Genomic DNA, 23,613 nt, shown 5'->3' with positions numbered 1-23,613 from the left:
GCCAAATTTATACTCAAACTAGGGGGCGCCGAATCGAATGATTCAAACTTGGGGGCGCAAAATTGATACTCTAGCTAGGGAGGCGAAATGATATTCGAACTAGGGAAGGCAAATTGAGTTCGAAGGGATGCTAAAATGATGTTCGAAGGGGGCCGAATTGATGTTCAAACGGAGGGGGGGGGGGGCAAATTGATGATCGACCTACATGTAGGGGCGCCGAACTCATATTCGAACTGCCGCCTTGTTGTTGGCTCATTGTTCCATATATTGAAAGTTTGAAATTCCTTGGCCTTGAGGTGTTTAGGCCTTGGGTTTCCATGCCTTGGCCTTGGGGATTAAAGCCTTGGTCTTGGGTATTAAAGCCTTGGCCTTGGAGGTTTGAGCCTTGACTTACAACACTGATGAATATATTGACAGATATTATTTACAGATTCTGTAAATAATATCTGTCAATATCACTTGCACACACTAAGAAATAAATGTTCAGAATTGAACCCCGAAAGGTTGATGCAAAATCAGCACCCTATGGGTTCAAAAATTGAACCCCTGATTTGGGGTTCAAAAGTTGAACCCTGCGGTTGGGGTTCATTTTTGCACCCTGCGGGTTCAAAATTGCACCCCTAGGGGTTCAATTTGAAATTTAGGGGTGCAGTTTTGAACCCCAACCGCAGTGTTCAATTGTTAAACATAATTCTAGCAGGGCCTACTCTGATGAGAATTTAAACGAAATTGAAAGCATCAAATGGTTAAAATAGAAATCGATCGAGTTTCCCGCTCGCATTGATTATTTTTTAAAGTGATATTACATTATTCATGAACACATCATTTTAAAACCATTATTCAATTGCCTCTTCTTCATGCATAGGCGGATCCAGGTGGGGACCCGAGGGGCCCGGACCCCCCTATGGGTAGAGCAAAAAAAAGGTGGGAAAGAAAGAAAAGGAAGGAAAAGAAAAGAGAAAAAAGGAAAGGAGGAAGACGAATTCATAAAATAAGATGAGAGGAAGACTTGGACAAAATATTTCATGTCACTATATAAAATTTTCGCTCGCGCTTAGCGCTCGCATTGCCTGTTAAGTGATCCACATATCTTGTTCAACACGGAGCTTAAATATCAAGTTTGGAAGTCAGTATACAAAACATATTTCTCCTTGGAAATCGAACTTTCATTAATTTTTTAAATTTATATATTGATTTTTAAAAAGTGCTCTGTAAAAATGTCAGTTTTATGGTCTGAATATTAACATTTTCCAATTGCGCTGCGCGTTCGCGAATTGTAATGTATCAGGTACCTATTAATTTTCGTGTATTCCATAAACTTTTCAAAATATCCCTTTTCAGGTCTGATTGTCAAAACGCATCAGTTAGCGCTGCTATGCTTGCATTTTGATTGGCGGGTTATGTATGTCTCAATATTGATTGTATAACAAACTACTTAAAATCCCCTTTTCATGACAGTTTATCAAAAACACATTTCGGCTCGCGATTTGCGCTCGCATTAATGGTTAAAATATATCAACTAATTAATGATGCATCCTATTCATAAATAAAAAGGTGCTTGAAATGTTCAGTTTTCAGGCCATAATATCATCAGATTCCGCTCCCTCATTATGCATTAATACTAATATATCAATTTGATAATTAAATTGTCACTTTTGTGTTATCTCGCGCTTAGCAAGATGAATAGGAAGATATATAGTCATCATATTCATATGATAACATATCCTAAGGATGTCAAGGTCCTATGTCTCAAAATTAAAGTAATAATGAAACATATCAGCTCTTTATCAAGTGCGATTTATATCCACCTTACAAGTTTCCTACAAAGTGTTTGAAATATCAGATCGGAATATCAAATATTTTAAGCTCGCGCTTCGCGCTCGCTTTTATTTTCATGATAAAAGATTGTTTAGAATGCCTAGATTCTAGGTCTAAATCTGAAACACGCGCGCGCATTTTCATTCAGTTATCCAGTTTCAGATCACAATATCAAAAAATTCTGCTCGCCCTTTGTGCTCGTATTATTAATGTAGGAAGATCCCCTTTCTCATCCCTTTCATGATTTACAAAACATGAATAGAGTATCCCGTTCAAGGTCGAAATCTCGACTTTTTTTACGTTCGCGCTTCGCGCTCGCATAATTTGATTGTGAAATATGTAATATCTTCATGGCTAAATGCAAGCAGTCCTTAAAAGGCACTTTTCGATCAGTTCAAAACGTATATAAACATTTTCTGCTCGCGCTTTGCGCTCGCATTATTACTGTAGGAAGATCCCCTCTTTTTCATGATTTAGGAAACATGAATAGAGTGTCCCGTTCTAGGTCTAAAACTAGAATTTTTCCGCTCGTACTTCACGCTCGCATCAATTGTTTAGTTATATCTATCTTGTTCATGATTACAAAAACTGATTAAAGTTTTCCATTCTTTATGTAGAAATGTCAAAAATTTTCAGCTCTCGCTTCGCGCTCGTATTATTTGATTGTGAAATATGTCATGTCTTCATGGCTAAATGTAAGCAGTCCTTAAAAGGCACTTTTCGATCAGTTCAAAACGTGTACAAACATTTTCTGCTCGCGCTTTGCGCTCGCATTATTAATGTAGGAAGATCCCCTCTTACTCATCTTTTTCATGACTTAGGAAACATAAATAGAGTGTCCCGTTCTTGGTCTAAATCTAGAATTTTTCCGCTCGCACTTTCGCGCTCGCATCAATTGATTTGATTTGATTTATTGTTTTCTTCTGCATGACTGCATCCATAACATTCGCATAATACATTTTTCACAACATAATAAACATAATATGTTAGCATTTTTGGCATGAATCATAAATAAAGAGTACTAAAAAATAATTCCAGACAAAAATAATTAACTATATGATATTCACAATTTGCAGGAGGATTGTCATCATAAGCAGACTGCTTGAAAAAATGACAATCCCAAACTTATACTAATTGAATTAATACATTTATAAAGCAGAATTGGCATATATTTTCAAATACGAAACATGAATTCATGCAATATTATAGTATGAAGATGAAGACGGTGATATGATGATGTTGATGATGATGATGATGAAGGCCATGGAGATGATGGTGGTCATGATGAAGATATTGGTAATGACTAAATCGAAGGAGGAATAAATTCACGATAATAAGGATACGACACAGAAATTTTACTTCAAATATTCTGATAATAACATAGATTTAACGTTTGCCTTAAATGAGTGAAGAGACGAAGATTGTTTTACAGACTCTGCTGGTAGAGAGTTCCACAAATCTGGACCATGGTGTCTTATGGATCTCTGCGCAATAAGCAGTTTTGGGTTGATTAAATGGAAATTTGAAGAGTTACGGGTAGGGTATGAATCAATAGATGTATTCAGAGAATAAAAATTGTGGAATGAAGGTAGGTGGGAGCATGTTATTTACGTACTTAAACATAAGTAGTAAACTTTGAAGTGTATTTATGTCAAATAGAGTCTTTAGTTTATGGAATAATTGAGAATCAGTACAAATTCGAATTTTTTTTCTGTAATTAAGTAAATTGTATTCAAGTTTTCCATTCTTTATGTAGAAATGTCAACAATTTTCAGTTCGCGCTTCGCGCTCGCATTATTAATTGATGAAATATGTAATGTCTTCATGGCTAAATGCAAGCAGTCCTTAAAAGGCACTTTTCGATCAGCTCAAAACGTATGCAAACAGTTTCTGCTCGCGCTTTGCGCTCGCATTAGTAATGTAGGAAGATCCCCTCTTTTTCATGATTTAGGAAACATGAATAGAGTGTCCCGTTCTAGGTCTAAATCTAAATTTTTTCCGCTCGCACTTTGCGCTCGCATAAAATTGTTTAATTATAATGTATAGCTATCCAGTTCATGATTACAAAAACTGATTAAATTTTTCCATTCTTTATGTAGAAATGTCAAAAAATTTCAGCTCGCGCTTCGCGCTCGCATTATTTGATTGATGAAATATGTCATGTCTTCATGGCTAAATGCAAGCAGTCCTTAAAGGCACTTTTCGATCAGTTAAAACGTATACAAACATTTTCTGTTTGCGCTCGCAGTATGAATGTAGGAAGATCCCCTTTTTTTCATGATTTAGGAAACATGAATAGTGTCCCGTTCTAGGTCTAAATCTAAAATTTTTCCGCTCGCACTTTGCGCTCGCATAAAATTGTTTAGTTATACTGTATAGCTATCCTGTTCATGATTACAAAAACTGATTAAAGTTTTCCATTCTTTATGTAGAACTGTCAAAAAATTTCAGCTCGCGCTTCGCGCTCGCATTATTTGATTGATGAAATATGTCATGTCTTCATGGCTAAATGCAAGCAGTCCTTAAAAGGCACTTTTCAATCAGTTAAAACGTATACAAACATTTTCTGTTTGCGCTTTGCGCTCGCATTATTGATGTAGGAAGATCCCCTCTGTTTCATGATTTAGGAAACATGAATAGAGTGTCCCGTTCTAGGTCTAAATCTAAAAATTTTCCGCTCGCACTTTGCGCTCGCATAAAATTGTTTAGTTATACTGTATAGCTATCCTGTTCATGATTACAAAAACTGATTAAATTTTTCCATTCTTTATGTAGAAATGTCAAAAAATTTCAGCTCGCGCTTCGCGCTCGCATTATTTGATTGATGAAATATGTCATGTCTTCATGGCTAAATGCAAGCAGTCCTTAAAAGGCACTTTTCGATCAGTTCAAAACGTATGCAAACATTTTCTGCTCGCGCTTTGCGCTCGCATTAGTAATGTAGGAAGATCCCCTCTTTTTCATGATTTAGGAAACATGAATAGAGTGTCCCGTTCTAGGTCTAAATCTAAAATTTTTCCGCTCGCACTTTGCGCTCGCATAAAATTGTTTAGTTATACTGTATAGCTATCCTGTTAATGATTACAAAAAACTGATTAAAGTTTTCCATTCTTTATGTAGAAATGTCAAAATTTTTCAGCTCGCGCTTCGCGCTCGCATTATTTGATTGTTGAAATATATAACGTCTTCATGGCTAACTGTATGCAATCTTTAACAGGACTGTTAGGCCTAGCTTTCCGATCAGTTCAAAACGTTTATCAAAAATTTCTACTCGCGCTTCGCGTTCGCAGTAATTATTGCAGGCACATCTTTTTTCAGAATGTTCAAATTTTAAGAAAAAATAAATACAATTTCAAAAAAAATTGCTCGCGCTTCGCGCAGGCATTATAAAATAAGGATTATGATAGTATACATTTATGTTGATTTAAAGAATAAAGCTAAGAAGTGACTTATAGGACTACCCCCTTCAAAGAAACAAACGAAAAAAAAACATCTTCGAGCGGCCGATCGGGGAAAATATGGCTGAAAAAAAATCAGAAGGCTGGATCCGCCCCTGATTCATGTGCCTATGAAATAAGATAATTTAACATGCATTTAAGGCACATATGATTGCCTGGGGGAGGGAGGGGCCGCCATTTTTCCGAAAAGTACACAGGGGCGCCAAAATCAGGTCGAATTTGGGCCCCCTCCCTACGAAATCCTGGATCCGCGCCTGGTTTGAAGACACCGTCGGGGGGAGCAGATTCATCAACTCAAACAGCAAAATGGCCCTAATCCTTCCGCCAGTCAAAATATAGTCCAAAATTGGTGATATTTCTTCCCAATTAGGGAAAAGGAAGTTCAGTAATTACCAAAAATAGAATCAGTGTTAGATGTACAATCATATGCATACACTTTGTCAATCAGCCATATCAAAATAAAAAAAAAAGCAATGGGTTGGCTCGAATGAATATCTATGGCCTACCACTAGTAATTAGGCCCGTGAGACCTAGACGCGAAAGCCCCCTAGGGTGTTTGCGTGCTCGGGCGTGACGTTTCCTGCGGCCGGCACTGTACAACGTAGTCATCGGTCTCAACAGACAAGTTTTTCGTGAAGTTACACGTCTTTTCAGTTCAGTGTTTAACTTAATTAGTTCAGTGTGTAATTTTTTGTTCTTCTTTTTCCCCTTCTTTCCCTTCCTGTTCAGAAGTATCCAGTCTTCATTAACACAGAAGGTGATCCAGGATTTTCTAAATTATTATATCACCTTTATAGGTGAGCGGCCAGAAGCCAAAAAATGCCTTATTTCTTGACTTTAATGCCTCTGGCTGGATCAAAGGAAAATCATACATCAAATTATAGGAAATTTACTGATTTTTTTCGGAATTGGGCATCAAAAATGCCGTCATATGTAGCATCACCATGAAAACCAGCCTTGAATAAGCCACGCCCATTTTAGATACTTATTTAATATTTATCATAATTTTTGTACTTATTAATTTAGATTATCAGGTATTTTTCTTATTTTCAAAGGCTAGATCTATTATATATTGTAGGAATTACTGAAAAAACTTAGCATGATTTTTATGAACATTTTCTTAGAAATTGTTGCCTAGCAACATAACTGTCCTCAGCAACCATTTAACTCCTTAGGTAAACCACTTATTTTTCCATTTCAAACCTAACTTTTAACTTTTTAATTAGGTTGAATTAAACAAAATAAGTTACACCAATGAAATTATATAAAGTATTATTCAAAAATAATAAAACGAACTGAAAACCCCCAGTTGATTAAGTTTAAAATACCTGATCAATTATCTTGTCTCCAATAGAACAACAAAATGACCATTTTACATTACCCATGGATACCAATTTGTCGCCTAGCAACGACTATTTTCCATAGCAACGACTACGTTAACACTCTTTTCCCTGGACAAATCTGTGGAAAAACAGTCCATTATGAGAAATAATACTGACACAATTATAATAATGTCTACAACCTCGTTTCAGTAATCATTCAACAAACTGACTATTTTATAGCTTCCATGGAGTCAAATGTGTTGCCCAGAAACAATATTCCCTAGCAACGGTTATGTTACCACTCTTCATCTCGGCGAAATGTGTTGACGAAGTTTGCCTTAGAGTATAAATATTGAGAAAATTAACATATGATAGTTTGTTATCGATAGGCAAACAACATTCCGAAGTTTACCATTATGTACTGACACAATTTCATTGCCTGGCAACACTATTTTCCTTAGAAACGATATATTTTTCCTTTAATAAATCTTGAGGAAAATAATCCACTTTTAAGTGTAAAGTACCACTTGTTCAATAATATACCTACATGCATACTGGCAATGGAAAATTGAAGGAAACCGTTTCATTTCTCCTATTTCTAAAAAAAATAATTTATCCTTGAACGTATATTGCTTGTCTACCAATTCTTAACATGAGCATGGTATTCAAACTTCATCATTAAGAAAGAGCAGCTTCAAAGAAAAAATGAAATGTTTGTGCAGATAAAAAAGGAATAATATGGTTTGGATGATTCATAGCTGCTGGGTACATAGCATTTGTTTTAGTTTGTTACAGTAGGTATAGCATTGATGATATAATAAAATGGACAACACTACTCTTCAGGCACAGTCCCTGATTAAAGCTTTGATTATAAAGTGGGTATTTACTTTAGGATTGTACAGATTTTTTTTTTCTATTTCAGGGACCTCCTATACTAGTACTCAACTAAGGTCATTGGCAAAGGCTTTTGGCTGCATATTCAGATCACTTTCTTCGAGTGAATATGGACTGGTTAACAAATGGATCTTTCTTGTCAAATAATACCTAATCACCCATGCATGTCCATCTTCCAAGGTTGCGTCTGTGTTGAGGCTGTAGCCCAAAGATGCCATGGCTGTGAGTTCGACAAGTTTCTGTTGAAACTTTAATACTGTTGATAAGTGTCAGAAGTATAATCACAGGGAATTTATGATGTCTTTTTTAATCTGATAACTGTCAAGAAATCAGAAGGATGAAAGTATGGAATTTTGGGATCTTAAGCTTCATAATATGGCGGTTTTTTTTACCTGATTGCTAAGAAAGCATGAATGCTTGTAAGCAAACAACCAGAGGACCGAAAGCTTAATGCCTCTCCAAGACCTAGTAATGAGGATATAATGAGGATGCGCCTTAAAAAAAGAACACTAATGCACAAAGTGGGAATCAAATCCAGGTCACCGGAATCCGAAACCCCCGCTCTATTGACTGAGCTATCATTCCTGATCAGGCCAAGAAAAGGACAAGAAAACCATTAAGGATAGAAAGGCTTACCACAGTGGGAGATGTTTTCTATGTCCAAGTGTCAGTATGTAATATGTCATGAGGTTTGCACACGTCTGCTGAACAGAGACAACCAGGGTGGGGCATACGATAAAAGTCCCGGAATATAGAGAGGAGGCATATAGCTTATGTAGTCTTTGATGTTGTCCTTCGTGTATTTTCTGCTACAGCGATAGTGTCAGTGACTCCGATGGTTAAAAACTGATGCCTTAAATACTCAGTTTAAAAAAAGATGTCTGAAAGAAAAGACAAGGATTCCTCTCAACATGCATACATATGTAAAGGACGTTGACATGGGTAAAGCTTCAGAAAACAGGTACAGATGCCTCTATTGTCATGATTACTGGCCTTAAACTAACGCTACTGTTCGTTCCATGGAAGTTAAGATCAATGTAAATCTTCAAACATATCCATGGTATAAGAAATATGTCTGAGAAAATATCTGAAACTGATGTAATTGGGAGGATCCCCTACAGTATTGGTAAAACATACTTTTTCTGTATTTGTAATGATGATTTGTTCAAATAATAAGGCTGGAACATTTAAATTACAGCCATAATTTGTATCACTGCTTGAATGGAGTAGAAAAACATTGAATTGAATAATAATCTCTAAAGTAATAATCACTCCTCAGTGTGCCAAAACGGACTCAGTGATGATCTGGCAAGTTTAACTTCTTACTGTGTTATAAATCATCTCTGTTCCGATGCAGAAAGACCCAAACTTAGTGCATTCCATCTTAAGAACAGAGAGCAGATCAAAAACTGAGGGTCAGGTGGTAACAAGCCAATCTACCTTGGCGTCATTGTAGACCGTTCTTTTTTTTCATACAAAGAACATGCTGCCAAAACAAATGCAAAATTTGGAGCAAGGAATATCATTCCGAAGAAGCTGGGAAACATATGGGGAATTGATAGATGCCAAATCTCTCTGTACCACAGCTCTGACTTTATGCTTCTGCACTGCTGAGTACGCACCTCTTGGTGCTAAATATTGACCCCCAAATCTTGAATGGAGCTTGCAGAGCCATCACTGACTGCCTGTGACTAAAAGAAGTGAGTAATCTCTACCTACTATGTATTATTGCACCACCGTAAGTCAGAAGAGAAGTCATCAGCACAGATGAAAGAAAAAAAAAAACAATCAAAAACATAGTATTCCACTCGTCAATCATGAGCCTGCAACGAGACTGAAATCTAGACACAATTTTCTCTCTGCTCAATAGAATCCATTGATGACTTTGCTCGCAAAAAGCGTCATCTACTGGTCTAACAATCTCCAGTCTGTGATGCACAATCTCACCTATGGACTTAGTACATCACTCTCCAGGTCCAAGTGAAGAATGGCCTACCTGATCTTGTTAAACCGCCGATGGGGCTAAAATAGGAATGGAGAAACTTCCTGCAACTATAAGGATGATCACAACACTTGTTTGGCATACCCCTCCTACATTGAACTGCCACTGCCTTTGCCACTGCACTCGATTCTTTACACAGGAAAGCTTAATGTAGATCTTGTACCATTATCAGGACACGACATCTTTAATGACCTAAGACGAAGTGTGTCATTAATTATCTGACTGGTAGAAGAAACCTCTGTATGGTAATCTGACATTTTGGGAAAAATGATTATTTGGTCATGGGTTGTTGGATGGGGGAGGGACAGGGACTTAATTGGTTCCTGATGGGTCTGTCGGTTAGGCCATGGACCTAGGTCCATGGTGAGGCTAAAACTTTGCTGAAAACGGTGCCTGTATTCTAATTGTTAGTGTTTTAAGGTGAAAATTACAATTTGTCAGTGAAAGAGCAAAGACATTCGATGCTAACAATCTTACCCAATATCTACATACCCCCTTAAAAAGGCCACCTTTTGGAGAGACAAACTCCTGCACACCTAAGCCCCCATTTGGTCAAAGTATACTGAATGATTTTAAAGGGCAATATTTGCTCTGTGCCCATTTCCTCGGGTAACTACACACAGTCATTTGTAGTAGAGGTTTCAAGCAAGATTTCGCCTTTGGGGTTGAGTGATTCCAAATCTTTGGCAGCGCACGGCACTGGTAGGAGGGGGGGGGGGGCAGACCAAAGGTGATGTACTGATCCTCTCCTCCTCAGTCGTAGATAGTAATCTACATCCCTGCTGTAGCCCCGAACTGCATATTAAGGAATTTGCACACCTATTGTTCCAGACCAAAGGCGATTACATGTAAGACATAGCCAGGATAGCCATTCGCCGTCATTTGAACCTGGGGCGTGATTTGCTAGGTCACATTGAAAGCTTTTGCGTCACAGACTGGAGGTGGTTTTTCCATTGGGCGATCCTTTGACTATGTGCATAGCTATCAAGGGATTCAGTCAAGTGAAGGAAATTGTCTTGATTTCAGTCTCTTTTTGCCAGGTTCATATAGTTAAAGAGTGGAAGAAGAAGGACATCTTTTTTTTTGCTTTTTTCCACACCCGTGCTGATATCTCTATATCTGGGGACTGTGCCACACAATAGGTAAAGATCATCTACTCTTTATGGTAGCATACAGACAGATTACTTGGTCGTCTGTGTAGATGTTAAAGAGGAGTTGGACAAGGACACTTTTTTGTGGGAGACCATTTTCTGTCCTGACCTCTCTACTTCGCCTCCACCAATTGCTGCTGGAACCACTGAGATTCACAACCGGTTTGTAGACATTTTTTTAATTAGCATTGTCAACTTAACTTCCTTTGTCATTACAATGACTTTCCTCGTAAGTAGGATACCTACCCCATGATTAAATGTTTCATAAGCTGCAGTTAAGTTAACAAAGGCTGCTCTAGTTTTCAGACCTTCCTCAAACCATCTGATTTACCGAGTCAGATTCAGTACTTGATAAGTAAAGGACTTTCCAGGCCTGAATCTTGCCTACTGGAATGAAGAACTCAGTCACAAAGGGAACAAAGCGTTAAGCAGGAGCTTTTCAAAGGGCTTGTATGTGTGACAGAGTAGAGAGATTTTTCTGTAACTCTGAACTTGGGTGTTTGCCTGGCTCGATCGACTTTGGCAACTACCCTAAATTTCCTCTTGGCATTGTTTTTTTTTTCTTCATGCAAACAGTGGTTTAACATGTCAGCAGCCATTGGTCCAAGAAGGGGGATCTGCTCATAGAGGACATCATCTTATCCAGGTGCCTTGTTGCTCTTAATTATTCCCTTTGAATAGCCTAGCACAAGCAGACAAGACGTTCAGGCTGAATGGTCTTGTGTATTTAAAAAGACTCTTAGTTGGGAGACTGTCACTCTGCACTTTAATTTAAGGAGGCTGGCCTTCGTGGGCAATAGGTTACTATTGAATCGTTTTTCAAGGATCCGAATCGTTTTCCCAGGCTTTTGTGCTGTTGTGTGTCAATGTTCCATTGATTTATTAAATCACTGTCACTTTCTTTTTTATTATCTATAATGGCAGTTTGTCAATTTTCACCCACATACAAGTGTATCGGCGCTAAAGGGGTCCTTCTCAAAGCTCCTGAAATATTTACTGTACAGCAGCTTCGTCATTCGTCAAGCCCGATAATAGGTTGTACACAACATCCTCGTGGAATATTCTCTGTGATGATTTCTTCAACAGCTTTCCAAATGTGTCGTAATGAGTAGGGAGTGCTGGAAGATCCTGTGGATAGTTATTATTCGGATCTATGACAAACTGCTCCCAGATTGCTTTCTTCAGGGTGAGCATCTGTGAAAGGGAACTGTGCGTGGAGTAATGGCTGCATTCACCTTCAGCCCAATAGGTTGATGTTGAGTGTGCAGGAGATGGTCAAGCACAACCTTCTCACATTTGTTGAGTGATGCAATCTGATTTGCATCTGACCAGTTCTCCACAAAATCTCCATCTCGTGTGGTTTCCCCATATCCCCAGATAATGCTGTGACTGTTGAAATCCCCAATAATTACATTTTCTAGATCGGAGGTGTTTCTCGAGGAAGGGAGAGAGACTGGTTAGGAGGTTAAAAGAAAGAACTTAAATGGGAATACTCATAAGTTCAATGGTTAGGCCTTTGCCATTTATCTTGATGAGACAATAACAGGGCCTACTCCTAATTAATTATAATTAAACAGATATTTGACCTGCTAATTAACTGCTGGAATCAGTAATGTAATGCCCACTAATGTACAGAGACTAATCGGTTCTATGAGCAACAGGTCACAGATTAGAGTAATTATTGTTGTCTAGTTGGTATATACGACATACTGAGGATCTCTTGATCTGTGTTTTAAATCATGGCAGGTGATCATTTGAAAATACTTTTTTTTTTCTTAAGTTGTGCAGATAGACCAGCAATCCTGTTTGAAGGTCTGCAAATACATGTATACTAACTGTTTTAACTGCCCTATTGCCCATCCATGGTATAATAACAGAAAGAAAAAAAAACCTTCCAACAACACAGGAAAATTGCCAGAATTGCAGATAGAAACTTTGATAGTTCAATTGTGATTTACATGTTTTAGTAGGAACCTCATAACGTAATTACCTTTAGAGTTCACAATCACTACATTATAGGAATTAAATTTTCCATAAGATAAATAATTCCGTTTTCCCATTGCAGGCACTCTAAGACTTATTGGCTGTTCTTGGATACACTTTAAGACCTATTGGTTGGTCTTGGATATTACCTTACCTAAAATGTAAAATAAAATGTTCCAAATAACAAACTAAAGATATTGTTAATATAACCCATTTCCTCTACCATGGCCGTACGCAGCAAAAAGATATATTTTCAAACTAAAAATTTTCAAAAAAATCACCAAAAGTGTGCATTATATCCTTCCATTTACTACGAATAAGCGTCCATTGCCAAACTCGGTCGCTTTGCTTCCTCACTTTGTTTATTAGAGACTTTTTAGAGGCTTACCACTCCAAAGAATTTCTGTTTACCGGCAGCCATGCCCTCTCTCAATATGGCTGAAAATAATTGTCATCACCACAACAAATGCTTAGAATAGTATAAGATGCAATTTGAGAACCAAAAAAGGGAATCGGTCGGGGTCGGGGAGTTGGCAGATGGTTGCTAGGTAAAATGCTGTTGCTGGGCAACGTCATAGTTTCCATAGGTAACAGAAAATTATATGAATACTGAATTATTTAGATTAGAACAGATAACTTGACACAGGGTATCTAACTAAAAATTTTCACAAAATTCACCAAAAGTGTGCATGATATTCTTCCATTAATATGAAAAAGCATCCCTTCGCTTTGCAAACCTAAGTCGCTTTGACTTCCTCGCTTTAACCCTAAATAGACTGCTATTTCGATGCCTAAGACTGGGGGGGGGGGGCTGATTCAGCCCCCCCCCCTTATGATCTCGGCTGTCGATCGTGCGATCGCGACGAAAATTGGCACACGCGTTACCCATGGCATTATCTACAAAACTATAACATCAAATTCTGCAAAAATCTCATGTCTCATTAATTATGCTAATTTATGCGTAAAATCATAAGTTTGCTCTAATTAATAAAATAATGCCCCTGAAATGCTAATTTTTGTTTCACATACTCTAGATAGGCATCTGATCAAATTGATTTATAAAAAAAATTCAAAAATCACATTTATTTTCTTATGTATTCTATTGTTTTCTAAATTTCTTATGTATTTCTTTGTTTTTCGACTTTTTGTTTTTTATTGTTTTTTCAATGGAAATTGTCGGGGACTTTATTTTGACCATAAAAAAGATAAAATTAATTGATTTTAAGCAGTAAAAGGAAAACTAATGATACATTTATGAATTTTGGCTAAGAACACTATTTGCATTGGATTTGTACACAAATTCACGTTTTTGAGTAATTTTGGGTCTGCATGCACTTACGAAATGTTGCGTAATTTTAAAACCGCGTACCCGGGGTCACAGTTTTGGTCTAAAAAGTTGCGCGAGACTTGAAAGTAAAAAGTCAGCGAGCCACGTGGTCAAAAATTTCGCGGGGCGGATTTATCGCGAAAAATGTTGAGGGGGGGGGGGGGGGCTGAATCAGCCCCCCCCCCAGTCTTTTTAGGGTTAAAGTAGGTAACAGAAAAATCTGTGAATACTCAATTATTTTATATATAGAACAGATAACATGACAGAGTAGGGTATATGTTTGATTTATAACAATATTACAATATCCATTAAATGATGTGTATAGTCGTAAATACACACAAACATATATTTTAGTGATATCCGTCACATGCAGGGGTTAATCAAACACGGCAATAATGTAACTTTTCATGATCATATATGCATTAATTATACATCCTAGTATTCCTCTATTATCACTTCTTCATCAAGATTCATCTTTTTTATTACTTTTTACAAATCAAAATAAAAAAAATAAATAAAATGAATTAATCTGGTAAAAAATTGAACAATATTGAAGAGTGAATATGGTTGCTAGGGAAAATAATGTTGCTAGGCAACAGTTTTGAAATAAAATATGTATGAAATATATATTTAGTTGCTAGGCATTATCATATCATTCAATCTGTAGTGATTTTTATCCTTGAAAATTTTATATTTATATATAAATTAGTATAATTAATTAATAAATCTAAATAATAAGTTGCTGCTTTGCATTAATCACAAAAATGGGCGTGGCCTATTCAAGGCTGGTTTCCGTGGTGGAGCTACACCCTGCGACAATTGTAACTCTCACTTCTGAAAAATTCAGAAAATTTTAAAGTTAAAAATTTGGCCTCTCGCCGCTCGCCTATTATTAAACATTAATCACTTTGGATGTTGTTTGAAGGTTTGCATGGTGGCATGTACAATTGCTATTAATCACTTTGTTGTTTATTTCTTAACGGAGAGGGACCCCCCCTCGCTGCTAGGGTCTTATACTCTACACATGTTATTGTAGTGCACATCTACATGTACCAATTATAAATCATCTAGGCCTCTACTCCTTGCACTACAAAACAATATTAAACATGTATAGGAGTTAGACACCCTATTCCATAGCTCTATCATAAACCCAGGGGGCTCCATCACCGTAGCGTCGGCAGCAGAGGACCGTCTCCCAAAGTTCTAAATTATAACCTACACATATACTAGATTGTATTGGAATTTTGATGTCAGAGTTAAAAACTCACGCTAAAGATTAGACATAGAATAGATCTAAAGTAACCTTTGTAGTTCTAGTAGATCTATAACGTTACTTGTTCAATATAAATGATAGATAGGCCAAACAAATGATTAGCGTATTAATGATGTAAACACAGTTTCAATTTTTGGCCCTGAGCTAGATCTATTCTAGTTCTCTTAGGTGAACTAGATTAGGTCTCGATTTTGATTTATAATAAAAGCATGAATGGAAGGAGCCAAAGCCAGACTCAGTCCAGGGGCAGGGCTGCACCACCTCATTCACTGGCCAGGACCAGGCCCAAACCAGAGTAGGCCTAGACTAAATGGTAGGGCCAGCTCAGCTCACCTAAGACAAGTTTACCTTAGATTTTTTTTTAGTTCTAGACTAAGTCTAAATTAGACCCTAGACTATATCTAGTCCTAGATAGGAAACTAGATAACAATAGATCTAGATCTAAACTACAACTTGATAAAGGGGCCAATCTATTACTTGCTAGGGCCTGGCCCTGCATTGACATCAGTGACAAGCCTGAATTTCAGGTTTGGTTTTTTTTTAATCTCCCAACATAGGCTCAGCACGACTAATTATTTAGGCCTGGGCTAGGCCCTCCGGTGAGTGACAGAACTGTATTGTATACATGTAGACTCTAGAGTGTCTAGTCTAGACTTCTAGTCTTATCTAGACAGTCCGGCTGTAACGTTAGACTAGGCCTAACTAGTACGTTAACGTAGATTTTTCCAGGAAGAACAGTGATGCTCTTAAAACAACTTAATTTCAAATACATGAAAATGTCCAAATAAATGTCGTGAAGATTAATTCAAACTGTTTTATGTCAGTGGTCATTCCACCCATTATTCATGTTCATCCGACACCGGAACCTTCAAATCAAAACTATTTAAACTGTTTTCTGACGGTGTGGATTCTATGCATTATTTGATTTCATTTGTCCGTGTCAGACGCCGGAACCTCCGGCTGGCACTACCGGCGTTGTACGGCTAAAGCAGCCGGAGAGTATCCAAGCAATCATTGCATAAAATTGACGGCGTTAATAATTCATTTAAACGATCTCTTCATACTTAGAAACTTTGAATTTTGGTCAGAACGTGACATATAACTATTATCTACGATATATAATAATGAAAATTGGATACATACCAAAATATGCCTCTATCCCGTCAAAATGGGAAGCCGAATACCCTTTTTCGCAAGAACTTGCTGCGGCTGAAAAATGACAACTTTTACCAAGTTTATGTCAACAGGCTCGTTCATGACTATTCAGTTTATGTAATGATGATTAAATCGCGTCATAAGCTAAAACAATACATAAATATTTTTATGCAACGGAATTTATGTCAACGGCATAAGCTATGCATGATTTTATGTCATGATCGAAATTTATGTCATTATGACATAAATTTTTATGCAACAGGGCCCTGGCCAGGCAATCGTAAATCGGCGCACACACACACCAATCCAATAAAATTGAATTTTACATCCTACCGGTTACCCATTGTAGGAAAATGACAAATGAAAAAGAGACTTGCCAAAAGACATTTGCGCCGGTTAGGATACGAACCCTTGATTTAAGAGTCTAGTGACTAAATGATACCTCCACAAAACCCACACAAACCCTCCTGCTTTTGATCGGCTGCTTACCTGCTGCAAATCGGCACTCTTCATAACGACTCAAAGCTGTTTCCCAATTGACCAAGGTAACAGCTTTCTTATAGCCATTTGGACCGCCATCGTGTATACGGGCGAAATCCTGGCAAGTAGGTTGACGTCCGAGGCGTTGGAAAGTAGCATAACGCGCCATGTAGCCTTGTACCGCCTGCTCGCTGCATTCAAATTCAGCCGTGCAATTCATCCAAGCTAGCACGGCAAGAATTAAGGGGAGAAAAAGAAATGTAAGTTTTAAAAACTAATTATTATTCAAGGAAAATTTGGTCATATTTCTAAACAGTATTTTGATAATTTGACAATCTCACTCAATTTAGAATTAAGGAGGAATGATACGTGTCAACTAAGTTTGAAGGGCGAAATGAACAATATACACACTATCAAAAAAAGGTTTACCCAATATTTGGTAAAATAGGAACATGCATGTCGGTTGGGTATTAAAAAAACAACCAAATATTTCGTAACGTTAACGCAATGTTGCGCTGGAATAGCTCAATATGGGGTTAAAAATTACACAGCAAACATGCGTGCTCCCTTTCTACTTAATATTGGGTAAAATTTTACTCAGTGGTTTTAGGGGGCATGTTCTTTTCTTCGAAGAAAGGACCGAAATTTTACTTACAGCCCATGAGTTCACCTCCTCTTAACCCCGCATCATTCCAGTATGCTTCTTTTATCTGGTATGGGCCGCATGAAAGTGAGTATACATCAAAATGACAAACAGGATTAGGTATTGTACACTCGGATTTGACCATGCAGATACACGCTAGACAGTCGGGTGAAACAGGAGTTGGGAGCGCTGGAAAAGAAAATTTGGGAGTATTACGAGGAGAACTATATCACTAATGACTAATTCTTCCAGGGGGGGGGGGCGAACTCAGTATATATTGCATAATGATGGGTATGTGCCGCGGAGGGGACCCCCATCCGTTCCAAGGCATGGCATTGTTGTCTAATTGCGCTTTTCACCGGCGAACTTCGCTAGCGAAGGGAAAAGTGTCTAGTATGAAAGGTACACAGGAGAACTTCACCAATGAAGTTCGCCGGCGAACTTCTCCACCTCTGGAGGTGAAGTTCTCCGGTTTGCTTTCATATTTTGAGCAATGTTTGTGATTTTGAAGAAGATGCGTATGTAACAAATAATTATTTCGAGCGCGAAGCGCGAGCAGAATTTTTTTATATGCGCTCTCACCTGATCGTACTGGACATTCAAAGCAGTTCTTTAATCATTAACAGGAAAGGTATATGACTATACACCTGATGCGAGAGCGGAGCGTGAGCGGAAACAAAATTTAGATTAACACCTAAAAACGGAACATCTCATGTTTCGTAAACATGGGGAAAAGGATGGATAATTGGATATCTACCTATATTAATAATGGCAGGACAATAATCTCAATACACATGCGTGTGCGTGTTTAGATTTATACCTAGAATCTTGACATTCTAATTCATTTTCAATGTGCGAAATATCTTATTAATAGCATTTAGAAAAAAGAACAATTAGACTAATTACAGATAGTCATCTTGCCAATTACAGTTTTATTATAATTTTAATAATGCAAGCGCGAAGTGCGAACAGAAAATATTTGATATTCCGTTCTGGAAAAAATGTGAGTTTAAACGATATTTCGAGCACTGTGTAGGAAAATGTATGGACATTTTGTAATTAGAAAAATGATGCATGGGTAAATAAATCTCTAACAAAAATAATGCGAGCGCATATTGCGAGCCGAAATTTTGATAAACTGTCATGAAAGAGGGATTTTAAATAATTTGTTAGAATTAATATAGGTATACATAAGTTCAATTTAAAATGCAAGCGCGCAAGCCTAGCTGATACTTTTCACAATCAGACCAGCCTGAAAAGGGATCTTTTTCAAAATTTAATGGAATACACGAAGAGAATAGTTACTTGACAAATCAAATAATGTTAGTACGAGCTGTATTAATTTTGTTGATATGTTTTGTCTATAGGCGTATTCTGCCACAATTGAATATTTAGACCATTAAACTTTAATTTTACAGAAAACTTTAAAAAAATCAATTTTTAAATCAAGCAAATAATGAAAGCTCGATGTCCGAGAAAGGTTTTGTACATTTACTTCAAAATTTTATACTATAAGCTCCATATATGTAGTCATGCATCTCATAGATTAGGCAATGCAAACAGGAATCGTGAGCAAATATTTTTGTGTTGTGACATGAAAGACGTTTTCCCTCGTCTTATTGTATTCACTCGTCTTTCTTCTCTTATTTTTCCTCTTATTTTTTTCCTTCTCCCTTCCCTTCTTTTTCTTTTTCCTTTCTTTCCCCTCTTTTGTTCCCTCCAAAAAGAGTGTGTGAGGGTTTGTATGTGTGTGTGTTGGGGGGACATTTGATATAGTTCCCCCCCCCCCTTAAAAAAGTGAGGGGACGCGTCCCGATTCCCCGTGGGATTTCAAACCATGGAAGCAATATTTGATTTGAAAGAAAAAAAATCTTATATAGCCTTTGTAGTCGAAACATGTGTAAAAATAGCATATTTTCATGAGAGATTTCTTTACTCTCGCCTGCTTCCGACTCGGATATAATAGCAAAATCAGGGTTTCTTGAAAAAAAAACCCCAAACCCCCAAATTGTAACCCTAAATGTATAAAAAATATATGAACATTTTTTTTTCTCTGAGTATTTGCAGGTTGCTCGAAAGTTATCCTAATTGTCCTAATCCTCGAATTTACCACTCGTAACGTTCTCCTAAATATCTCCAGTTCTGTCCTTATACAATCTGCATGCTGTCCGAGCCGAACACCGACAAATTTATTTAGATAATCCTTTCCTAGAACAGTCCAAAGAATGTCCTAGGACAATACGCAGACAGTCCTGGTCGCGCGTTTCCGTTTTACACCCTGGCGAAGGCAATCTCCGCAAAAATAGCTACAAAGCGACTGGTGAAGAGTCTACACACGTTGCTGGTTTCTCCCACACGACAACATAATCAACACAGCCACCGAACTCCAGCAAAGAGTTCAGAGGCTATAATATTTTGCAGTGGCGTTTGTATACACAAGAAATAAAGATTGAATTGAATTTAACAAGGAGGTGAAAAACCTATAGAAATAGGGCAATATCCAAAATTAATTTAGTAAGCAGTAATAATGGTGATAAGACGAGAATAATAACAATAGTACAAAACGAAGGAGGATCTAAGGCATGTAGAAATCAAGCAAGTTTGCTTGTTTCCACTTAAAATTGTTACATAATGTTTCTAGAATTGAAATATACTAGTTAAGAGTAGCAGTAGTATCGGTGGTAGGAATAGTAGAATTAGCATATTTTATTTCATCATTTAGAATCATATGTTTTGAAACAATAATAAGTGCAATCAACTGCTACATGCTGTAGATTCTCCTTCCTTAATATTCTTGTCTTATTATCATTACTGCTTACTAAATTAATTTTGACTATTACCCGAATTCTAGTTTTTTACCTCCTTGTGTATACAAACGCCACTGCAAAAGCATGTTCATGACGGCTATACATGAAGTGCCGTGGCCGTGTATGAACTCTGTGCTGGAGTTCATTGGCTGCGTAGATTGCATGTGGTGGTGTGGGAGAAACAAGCTTCGGTGTGTATACTCTTTACTAGTCGCTTTGTAGGTGTTTTTGCGGAGATCGCCTTCGGCAGGGTGTAAAACGGAAACGCGCGTCCTGGTCGTGTCCTAGGATAAAATCATTTGCATTATCTTTTACAGAATTTGGTTGCGAACAGCATGCCGAAATGACAAAAGTTGCTTTCGCAACCCTTCCTGGTCTTGTCCGCGCCCTAATGGAAAACCGCCTTTAAGGGGGTTTTCCCCTTAACGTCACGAGTGGTAAATTCAAGGACTAGGACAATTGGATAATTTTCGGACAACTTGCGAAAAATCCAAGAAAATTATCGTTTATATATTTTTTATGAATTTAGGGGTGTTATTTGGGGTTTGGGGTGCGCTTTTTTTTTAAAGAAAAGAATGAAGTAATTCGTCATGAAAGTACGCTTCTTAAAAACATTTTTCGACTACAAAGACTATATAGGATTTTATTTTGTTTCAAATCATATTGCATACATTGGTGGGAATTCTTGAGGGACAGGGAGGACGCGTCCCCTCCCCCCACCCTTTTTGGAACGAGCAAACAAGAAAAATGGAAAGAGAGGAAAAAGAAGGGAAAAGAGAAGAGAAAATGAAGAGGAAAAATAAGAGAAAGAAGAGTGAATAAAGTAAGATAAGGAGGGGTGGGATTTCATGTCACTATTTGAAAATTTCGCTCCCTTTGTGCTCGTATTGCCTAATCTATGAGATACATAACTTGCTCAATAGACTTATATTCAGCTTAAAATATCAAGTTTTAAAGTAAATATGCAGAATATTTCTCGGACACTGAGTTTTCAATTTGTTTGATTTACAAATAGGTTTTATTGTTTTCTGTAAAATGACTATTATAGTAAAAAAATGTTGATATTTAAACCATAAAATATAATATTTTATGGTTTAAATATCAACATTTTTCGCTCGCGGTGCGCACTAGCATTATTTGATTCGTCAAGTAACTATTCTCTTCGTGTATTCCATAATTTTTTGAAAAATATCAATTTTTAGGCTGGTCTGATTCTAAATAGTATCACCTAAGGCTACGTACTTGCATTTTGATTGGGGAGTTATGTATACCTATATCAATTGTTTGTCACTTATTTTTGTTAAAAGTATAGTAACTCATGCATCTTATTCATGCTAACAAAATGTCAGGTTTTCTGTCCTTAATATCAATTTCGCGCCTTTATTTGGCTTGTTAGATTAATAGGTAAGATAATAATATTTTCATGATTTCCTTATAATCATTGTCCTTTTTTCAGAACGGAATATCGACAAGTTTCGTCTCTCGACAAAAAACAAAAATCTCCTTAAATGTACCGGTCGCAACTCAAATTATATTTGTATTGATGAAAATATCAACTGCAACTCAAAATATATCAATTGATAAAAAGATCAACTTGCGCTTCGCACTCGCATCATTTATTTAGCGCGATCCATATCTAATTCGTAATTGCGCTTAAATCCATATTCTTTAGCTCGAAAAATCAAATATCTTTAGCTTGCGAATCGCGATCTTATTATTTATATTATCATAAAGAATGAAATTAAAATGTTAAGATTCTAGGTTTGAATCTAAACACACGCGCGTATGCTTATTAAGATACGAATCTCGTTCCAGTTTCAGATTAGATTATCAAATTATTAATGTAGGTATGTTATCCATTTATCCAATTATCCAACCTTTTCCTGATTTACAAAACGTGAGATGTCGAATTTCATTTAGGCTCGCGCTTTGCACTCACATCAAGTGTAAAGTCATAAACCCCTATCCTGTACGTGATTTTAAAAGGTGCTTAGAATGCCCTGTATTTAAGTGGAAATGCAAAAAAAAAATCAACTCGCGCTTCGCGCTCACATTATTTGATTGTTGATATATGTAAGCTAAAACAATTGTGTTTGTCGGTATAATGTAGTATTCACTTTTTGAAAGCAGATTTTGTGCATTTTTATACATGACAATAAATTATCTCGGATCTAAAGTAACTTTAAAAAGACTGCATATTTTCATAGCAAAGCCGAGGTTCCTTTTATAACATTACTTTCTAATAATTTTTCCACAAATTAATACATACATTACAAAAGAAGAAACGGGAAATTAGATTGCAAATTGCAGTCGACATGCAATTGCAGACCAAGGGGCGAGGTGGTTTTTCCCCCTTTAAAAAAGTACAGAAAAAAAATAAATGAAATGGGAAGGGAACCTTCAAAAATGATATGGTGGAAAAGCAAAAAGGGGGATGCCGTGCTGAATAACCAAAGAAGAGTGGAAAAGAGGAAGAAGAGTGAAGAAATTGACAGACGGGGAGAATATCACCGTTTCAGCTAGGTCAGTTTGTAGAAATTAATGGTTCATTTCGCTCTTCATACTTTCAATAGTTTAATTAAGAAGATTGTGCACGCTGTTCATTTTTACGAAAAATACTTTGGTCTTTACGTCTTTTCTTTTTCGTCCTTGATATTTGAAAGAAGTTCGAGCTTCGCGCTCATATTTTATGTTTATGAGAAATATGTTCTGACTCCCGCCTTGTAAACGGAGAGACTTAAATGGATTTGAATAACCAATTCCATCACCCAGGTGTTTTGTTATAAGATTGGCCTTCCCTGGCAGGAATTTAAAATGGATATGGTGTGATCAAACTGAAAATTTATAACCCATATGTCATCATGGTCACATTTCTTTTGACTTTTATTATTGAATTTTATTATTTGAAATTGTCATTTATTTTCTAAAGTCATTGTTCATTCCCTCATAAAGTTTCATTCTTCCCTCAACACGTGGTATTCCATTATTTTAACATTTTGTGCTTCAGGCAAGGAGTTCCTGATCGTCAAATTCGTACAAATTGAAATTTTGTATAATTCAAACAATTAAAAAAAAAATAGAGAATGAATGACATCATCGACTCTCTCATTTGGATGTAACTGGCTCGTTCATATAACTATTTTTGTTAAAAATAAGCGAAACTTTGAAATGTCATAACTTTCTTATTTTAGATCCGATTTTGAGGAAATTTTTAAAGCATTGTGCTTGTCTGATTTTTCTCTATTGATTCAAATCAACATTTTTCTGAAGTGGACTTGGCCTTTAACTATGTCTCTACAC

This window comes from Lytechinus variegatus, chromosome 9, assembly GCF_018143015.1.
Source record: "Lytechinus variegatus isolate NC3 chromosome 9, Lvar_3.0, whole genome shotgun sequence".
NCBI lineage: Eukaryota > Metazoa > Echinodermata > Echinoidea > Temnopleuroida > Toxopneustidae > Lytechinus > Lytechinus variegatus.
This window is presented reverse-complemented; position numbering follows the sequence as displayed.